The sequence below is a fragment of the Octopus sinensis genome, linkage group LG15 (genome assembly GCF_006345805.1).
Source record: "Octopus sinensis linkage group LG15, ASM634580v1, whole genome shotgun sequence".
Taxonomy (NCBI): Eukaryota; Metazoa; Mollusca; class Cephalopoda; order Octopoda; family Octopodidae; genus Octopus; species Octopus sinensis.
The window spans coordinates 3,496,475-3,505,934 of NC_043011.1; the positions used below are offsets into that span (position 1 = coordinate 3,496,475).

General features: G+C 35.1%; 1 long non-coding RNA gene across 1 annotated transcript in view; it reads right to left on the reverse strand.

Moving 5' to 3' along the window:
• Positions 1–1,386: 1,386 nt before the first annotated feature.
• The window catches only part of LOC118766400, a 20,796-nt gene continuing 12,722 nt past the window's right edge, over positions 1,387–9,460 (reverse strand). Inside the window, exon 3 of the long non-coding RNA XR_005002337.1 lies at positions 1,387–1,473. This is a non-coding gene — a long non-coding RNA (uncharacterized LOC118766400). The remainder of the gene's footprint in view (positions 1,474–9,460) is intronic.

Here is a 9,460-nt window from a genome sequence, read left to right on the forward strand (position 1 = left end):
GTGCTGGAATCACTAAACTTCCATTGTGTTAAATTTGTGATTTATTTAATCCTTAAATTGATATGTGCTTACTAAATACATTTAATTTGCTTTTAATGGAATTTATGAGTCTACAGTTATGTTTCTTACCATATTTTTGTTTGTGGTTCTTTAATGTTTGATGCAGCCGACATTGATTGAAGCATTTATTTCTGATTGTCTAATTTCAAGTTAGTAGCTATGTCTATGATTTATGGCTGATTTCTTTTTGTAGAACTTAACTGTCTGATGATAATCTAATTCTACTGAGTTTACATTTTTGGCTTTTAGATACTATATCAAAAACTACATTATCCTTCCTTCTTTTTGTAAAATGGTATTTTTTTTTTACTTGTTTCAGTCATTTGACTGCGGCCATGCTGGAGCACCACCTTTAGTCGAGCAAATCGACCCCGGGACTTATTCTTTGTAAGCCCAGTACTTATTCTATTGGTCTCTTTTGCCGAACCGCTAAGTGACAGGGATGTAAACACACCAGCATTGGTTGTCAAGCAATGCTAGGGGGGACAAACACAGACACACAAACACATACATATATATATATACATATATACGACGGGCTTCTTTGAGTTTCCGTCTATCAAATCCACTCACAAGGCATTGGTCGGCCCGGGGCTATAGCAGAAGACACTTGCCCAAGATGCCACGCAGTGGGACTGAACCTGGAACCATGTGGTTGGTTAGCAAGCTACTTACCACACAGTCACTCCTGCGCCTATGGTGTTGTTTAAAGAGAATTTTAGTTGCCATTTCTAGCATGTCAGTTGACTGTCAAAATTCTGCCTAATATACTACAATTACAAAAACCTAGGATATAACAGCCTCTCCTATAAAAGTCTCAAAACTTTTGGAACGCATCTCATATTCCTCTCAACCACCAGCTTTGCCTCACTGTTATCACATTCTGTTTTCCTCTATTCACCCTCCTGTTGGTCATACTGCATTGGTTATCATCATCATCATCATCGTAATTGTTGTTGTCATCATTATCATCACCATCCTTTTATGTCCACTTTCCATGCTGGCATGACTTGGACATGGTATCACAGTCCAAGTCAGCCCTTTTTCATTATTATTGCCCTCCTGGATGAGTTGGAGGACCATGTCTTACTCATACATTCCAATTTTGATAAACTTCCTGGATGCCCTTCCAAATACAAACCACTTATACAATGTACTGGATACATTTGCTGATACACCAACAATAGAGAGATTGTCATGTTCTTCACAAGACTCAGGGACTTACTTGATCCTGTGATGTATCTATCCTTCAAGGCAGTGGGACAAAGCAGTGTGAATAAAAAAAAACAGAATGTGGTGACAGTGAGACAAAGTTGGTGACAGAGGAATATGAGAAGCATTCCAGAAGTTTTGAGGCCTTTTCAAGAGAGGCAGTTATAACTGCCCTAGATTATTGTAATTTTAGTATATCATCTCTATACATTTAATACGCTGACCTGCCAACCGTTGTCAATCCAGATTGAAGGAAACGACTGTAACAACACTTTGAATACAACCTCCTAAACACTGCTTGTTACAGTTGGACTAGTTTACAGAATACAGTCAGAATGTTTGGAAGCTCACTAAGCAATAAAGTTTTGTACTAAACTGGGGAAAACACCACAGAAAATATGAAATGCTCCACACTGCTTATGGATTGACATTTTCACTGGCACAACAGGATCAGAAATTGTAGAGAGGAGGAGAAAGAGATGATGAGAAGCATGGAAAGGAGAGGGAGATCAGAACATCAGAGCTGGTTGAGAAAATTCACAAAGTTTCTTGATGAAGACGGTTATGTGTCTGTAAAGGCAATAAACATACTTTTTGGAGTTTCTGTGGCAACTGTACGCAGAATTATTTATGTAGATCTGAACATGAGCAAAATTTGGACAAAATTTCTGAGTATCTCTGAGTATTCTGAGTATCTGAGTATCCTAGGATACTCAGTGATGAGCAGCCTAGTAACCAACTACTTGACAGAGATGGACATCAAAACTGTCTCTTACCCTCCCTACAGTTCAGACCTTGATCTTTGTGACTTTTGGTTGATCCCCAAGCTGAAGAAGCTGAAGGAGTACCTCAGGGACAGTCATTTTAAAGACTTTGAAAAGATGGAGGCTATGATAAAAATCCTGGACGCCTTCACTTTAGAGAACTTCCATGAGGTTTTCAAAAAGTGGCTGGAGTGCTACAACAAAGGCATTAAAGTCAGAGGAGCCTACGTTGAAGATGAGAGTTTTATATTTCTTTGAAATTTGATAAATGTTGTTTTTGAAAAAGTCTGAAAACTTCTGGAATGCACCTCATACATACAATAAGTCACTGACATTTACCCATATTTTACCAATCCACTAAACTAGGTAGCTATCATGGTACGGCTGAACAGTTAAAAGCAAGTATATCATATATTATCAAGTTTCTCATTGATTTGCATTACTGAGACCAAACTTTGGTATGAATAGTAACACCATCACTGCCACCCTTTTAATAAATACATTTGATTATGAAAAGTTAAGCAATCGACTGCTAATCGCACTTCCATGAAATATAGCTACCGACTGATTGATTGATTAGTAGATAAAAAATAATGATATTTAATGAGGAGACATCAAATAAAATATATCACATATAATTAATAGGGTTTTTTTATAATATTTTTTTTCACTTGTCTGATAAAAAAAGATTGATATTAATAATATTATATCCTTGATATCACTTAAGAATGCTTAGCTTCAATCGAGGAAACACTCATAGTGATTATATGGAACGATTTTTTTTTTTGTTTCATATATGTGTGTGTATCTATAGATATATGTGTATATGTATATATATGTGTGTATGTATGCATGTATGTATATATCTACCTAACTATCTATCTGTGTATATATATGTATATAAATATATATATATATATATACGCGAGAAAGAAGCAACAAGAATGGATAGGTTTTTAGTACAATCGTTTCATACAAGGACAGGCTTTATTAAAAGTTGCAAAAATTACAGCATATAAACGTGTCCCGTACTCATCAGCTAAAATACATGTGAGTTCTCTAGACATCCTAGTGGTTGAGGCTATACTCATGAAGTAATGTAGATAATTAAGTAACATAAACAGATTTCCAAACATAAACAGATCTCCTGTGTGTAAGTGTAGAATAAAATCAAAATGCCCGGCACCTGGTCTATGTGGGGAAAATAATGTAATCTATAAATGTACCATATCCACGGAGAATAACAAATATTTTTACATTGGATGTACAATTAATTTTCTAGCCAGAGTTAGAAATCACATCTCGTCTTTTAAATTACGTCATAAAGCTGGTACCACCACACTTTCAAACAAAATCTGGGAACTCAAAAATAATAATAATAATTATAACCTTAATTGGGAAATAGTTAGGAGAGCAATTCCGTATAAAAATAGTAGGGTTGGTTGCCAACTATGCTCCATGGAGACGTATGAAATTCTAAAGCATAGAAAACATAGAAACTTATTGAATAACCATATCGAACTAGGTCAAGTTTGTGTCCACGCTAAATTGAAGACTTTAAAATATTTTAAATGATTAGAATATTCGTAACTAGATAGATAGATAGATATAACTTGATTTTTACTAGTATAGCACTGCTTTAAGTAGATAACTAAGAGTTCTCACACTACAGTTATCTTTTTCCTTATATCTGCATCAGTTTTTTGAGAACAGGGAAATGAATAGTACTTATACGCTGCTTAATTGAGGCTTTATTTAATTTCAAACTCATAATTTTAAATCTTAATTTTAAATCTTAATTGTAATTTTTAATTTTAATTCTTAACTTAATCTAATTTAAGTAGCATAACTTTAATAAAATAAAATGAGTTACTAAAGCCCCATAATTCTATTTCAAAATTAATAAATAAGGCTACTCCCTCGGTGATAATATGATTATCTTCATTATGATAGACAATTCCCTAACACCTTGTAAATGATCTTCTAAGATTTGACCTGTAGTCCGTCAATGTATGAATAATAACGGCAACTCCTTAAGACAATAAAATGAATAAATTAATAAATAAATTTTAATGACTTTTTGATAAGATTATACTTAGATTTTCCTAATGTATTTTCTTTTGATTTTAGCCTCTGACCCCTAAACCCCTGACCGTGTTATCTCTTTAGATTCTCTTTAAATTCATAGCTGATTTCAACAGCAATAAATTAGCTGTTTTACTGGTCAAAGAATAATATTCTCCTCTAGTTCCTAGATGCCTGTAAATTAAAACCAGACTTGCCGTCTACTAATTCTTCTGTATAACTAGAACCCTCTTTTTTTCTTTTTCTTTTTTTCCCTTCTTTCCCTATTTCTTTCTCTTTTCTCTTTTTCCTTTTTCTTCTTCTTATTCTCTTTTTCCTTTTCTCTTCTCTTTTAGCCCCCCCCCTTTTTGCTCCCTCCTCCTTTATTTTCTCTCTTTTCTTCTCTTCCCTTCCCTTTTCTGTTCTTTGCCTCTCTAGAAAGCCCTTCAGCCTTTAAAAGTTAAATAGCTACAGCCTCTTGTAAATAGCAGTAATGTGATTAATGTGGCAAATACCTAATCATATAACAAGAATTGATACCTACCTCATTGTGTTCAACCATTGATAAATTTATCACCTGTGAATATGAAATTCCTCTTCATTTCTCTGGAAATTTACATCTACACCATTGGAAATTGTGCATCTATACAAAGGATTAATTCACCCTCTCTGTAATGCTAATAAGCAGGAATTGAGACCCACCTCGTTGTGATTAACAATGGATAAATTTGTCGTCTGTGAGTATGTAATCCCTCCTCATATCTCTGGAAATTCATATGTGCACTATGGATTAGGTCACCTTCTCTGTGATGCTATTAAAACTTTTTTAAAATTCTGTGATAAGACTGTACATCATCTTTAAAGAACTTTAATGAACTTTGGAAATCTGTTTATGTTACTTAATTATCTACATTACTTCATGAGTATAGCCTCAACCACTAGGATGTCTAGAGAACTCACATGTATTTTAGCTGATGAGTACGGGACACGTTTATATGCTGTAATTTTTGCAACTTTTAATAAAGCCTGTCCTTGTATGAAACGATTGTACTAAAAACCTATCCATTCTTGTTGCTTCTTTCTCGCTTATAATCACCCCACATTACTGTATTGTTAAAACAGTATAGTTTTTTTTTGGTGCATCTAAGTTAGGTACCATATTCAAGTAAATTCATTTAAATTAACTTGAATCTTTATTGCTTTTTGTATATATATATATATATATATATTATAATGGTCTTGCCAACTTTCTCTTTATGAAGGCAGCTGAACTTGTAAGATCTTCGTGTAACCGTTTACTGGTTGCATACCCAAGTGTTTTTGCATATACCATCTTCAAATTATGAATATAACAATTATTAAGTAACTCCAAGCTTCCTGAAACAGCTGCTGGGGTTAGAAATTATGCATTCTCTTCTCTTCTTGGTTTGTGTACTGTTTTATGCTCTGCTTAAATATATTTGTTTGTTTGTTTGTTTGTTTGTTTGTTTGTATGTATGTATGTATGTATGTATGTATGCATGCATGCATGTATGTATGTATATATATGTATGTATGTATGTATAGTTCAAATTTACAGAAAACGAAAGATGAAGATGAGTTTAGGAACAACCAACAAACAGGTGTATTAGTTTAACACTCAGGAAGAATGAAAAAGTTTTCAATGTTTCGAGCTTATGCTCTTCGACAGAAAGGATTAAGAAGAAAAAAAACAAAGAGAGAATGTAAAAAAAATTGAGAGAGAAAAAATTGTGTATGGATTAATGGTTCAACATGATGAAATGGCCAGAAGAGGCTGAGTGAAAGGGAGATAATAACAGTGACCTGAAACTAAGGTGTGCAAGTGTATATGTGTATGTTAATGGGGACCAGTGCATGTGTATGTATGTGTGGGTGAGCTTGAAATTATCTGGGCCTGTGTGTGTGTTTGTGTATAAGTGACCCAGTGTGTGTGTTGTTTGGAGTGATGTGCATTTTGTGTATTTGTGATAGATTTGTCAAACCCATCAAAAAATCATCTTACAAGCCACTGGTGCTAGTGCTATATAAAAAAAGCTTCTGGCCCATTCTGTAATGTGGTTGGCATTAGGAAGGGCTCCAACCATAAACACCATACCAAAGCAGACAGTGGAGTTAAGTGCAGTCCTTTGGCTTGCCGGCTCCTGTCAAACTGTCCAACACATGCCAGCACGGAAGATGGACTTGAACAATGATGATGATGTGTGTTTATCTGCAATACTACCTCTCTCTCTGTCTCTTTATAAATCTATCTCTCTGTCTGTCTGTCTGTCTGTCTGTCTGTATGTCTCTCTCTCTCTCTCTCTCTCTCCCGGATTAATTCTTTGTAAGCCTAATACTTATTCTATCGGTCCCTTTTGCCGAACTGCTAAGTTTTGGGGATGAAAACACATGAATATCGCTTGTCAAGTGATGGTGGGAGGACAAACACAGACACACAAACATATATATGTATAAATATATATTAGATAGACAGATAGATAGATAGACAGATAGATAGACAGACAGACACAAACACACACACACACATACACACACACACACAAACACACACACACAGATTTCTGTTAATAGTTTTTCTTCGTTATTACAGTTCCATTTTCTAATCTCATTAGAATCAACAGTTGCCATCTCTGCTCTCAAAGTCATTGAAATAATTAGCAAAAATATACACAAGTTGATTCGGTTCTTACACCATGATCATAAGAAAATAATGTACGAATCAATTGAGAAAGTTCTGTCACTTTTAAGATAAGCATCAGCTCTTGGAATAACTGAGGGATTTTTAATGTAGTTTTGTACTGTTTAGCTTTTGTTTTTCTGTAATGAAAAACAGTGAATAATGTCTTCTTATAAACAATGTTAAGTCTGAAGAGTGTGAGGGTAACGATAAAGGTGTCTATGGGAATTGATTATGGTGAGGGTGGAGGTGGCATCACTGATGAAGGTGATAATCTTAGCATAAAGTGTACCAAAGAAGACAATGGGAGCATTGATTTGGTGGTGATGATGGGGATAACGATGATGGTTGAAGATGGAAAAGGAAGGAAAAGAAGGAAAAGAAGGATAACTACTACACAGCTCCATTTTGGTTATTGTCTCAGTTTTAATAATATTATTTTGAATAAAGTAGACAGAAAGGGTTTTAGGTTTTCTTTGAAATATTGTCTGAGAATTCCCAAAGGTTATCGCCAACAGGATCTATATTTTTGAATTATAACATTCTGAAATTGTTTTCTTTGTTTGTTTTTTTCTTTTTATCACTGTTTCTTTTTCTATGATTATTGCTAAATGGTGCCAAGTCAAAAAAATTAAAGCTGATTATTGGAGATGACTAAACAAGTTTAATCAAGTGTACCAGTACTAAAGGAACAACGGTAACTGAGAACATAGAAAGCTTTCATACAGAATGGAAACAAAGGCAAAGGCATAGCTATGTGGTAAGAAACTTGCTACCCAACTACATGATTCCAGATTCAGTCCCATTGTGTGGCACCCAGGGTATCTTCTACTTTAGCCTTGGGTTGACCAAAGCCTTGTGAGTAGATTTGGTAGATAGAAACTGAAACTTGTTGTTGTTGTTGTTGATGTGTCTATGTGTGTGTGTGTTTCTGCAATTGTCTCCACCACCACTTGACAGTCGGTGTTGGTGTGTTTACATCTGCATAACAGCTTTTCAGCAAATGAGTTCGATAGAATAAGTACCAGGCTTAAAAGAAAAGTAGGGTCAGTTCAGTCAACTGAAAATTCTTCATTCCCCAGCATGGCCACGGTTTATTGACTGAAACAAGTAAAAGATAAAAGAAACTAACTTCAAGTGGTGGGCAGCATTTCCTATTGGGAATTGAAATTGGAAGTTTAGCTCTATATTATATGAAGTATGGAAATATTGGTTTCAAAATTTGGCATAAGGCCAGCAGCTTTGGGGGAGGGTGTAAGTCAATTACATCGACCCCAGTGCTCAACTGGTATTTATTTTATCAACCTCCAAAAGAATGAAAAGCAAAGTCGATCTTAACAGAATTTGAACTCAGAATGTAAAGATTGGCGAGATACTGTAAAGCATTTTCTCTGGTGTACTAACAATTCTACCAACTTTTACTCTTTTACTCTTTTACTCTTTTACTTGTTTCAGTCAGTTGACTGCGGCCATGCTGGAGTACCGCCTTTAGTCGAGCAAATCGACCCCAGAACTTATTCTTTGTAAGCCCAGTACTTATTCTATCGGTCTCTTTTGCCGAACCGCTAAGTGACGGGGACGTAAAAACACCAGCATCGGTTGTCAAGCAATGCTAGGGGGACAAAGACAGACACACAAACACATACACACACACACACATATATATATATACCTATATACGACAGGCTTCTTTCAGTTTCCGTCTACCAAATCCACTCACAAGGCATTGGTTGGCCCGGGGCTATAGCAGAAGGCACTTACCCAAGATGCCACGCAGTGGGACTGAACCCCGAACCATGTGGTTGGTTAGCAAGCTACTTACCACACAGCCACTCCTTGCTGACTCAAATGGAGGAAATAATAATAAAAGTTTACAATGAACATGAAGTATGGAAACATTGGAAGTATTCCAAGTTCTTTACTGTTTTCTATATTGGATTGTGCTAGAATCTTCATTCGTTAAACTACATCCTCTTTCAACACAGAATACTGTTATGTGATGTAATAAAAACAGTTCCTAAGTGATGAGAAGCATTTAATAGCCCCTGCTTAACTCTGGTATCAACACGTAGAATGGATGAAAGAGTTAAAATGTTCACTGGATAGGATGTTTATGTATCATTAATAACCTTTCCAAATATTAAGATATCTCTTGCTAATATAGATGGATAGGAGTTTATAGAATATAACATCCTGTCCAGATTGCAAATTAAATGTTTGCCATGAATTTGAACTCACAACCTGTAAATTTATAGTCCACTAACTTATCCTGTTTACAATACACTAAACTATGTTATGCTTTTCTCTTTAACTTTGCTGCTTTGCATTGTACCTTCCTATAATTCTTCACCATACTATTTAACACATACATAAAAAAAAACCACTAAGATATGTGCAGGCTCATGTGTCTTGATAATCCATCTATCTTTAGCCTATGAAACTATTTACAGCAACGACAACAACAATGACAATATCAACAATAATTACAATAACTACAGTATCATTATCAGCTGCAGCAACACAGTAACAGCAGCAATTATGATCACTAGTGCATGAAAGAGCAAACTAGCAACTGCAATGCAGTATGAAAGCAGGATAAATGAGAACAAACAACAAAAAAATGTTGGTGGGCTTTGGTGACAAGTGGAAATATGGATAACCA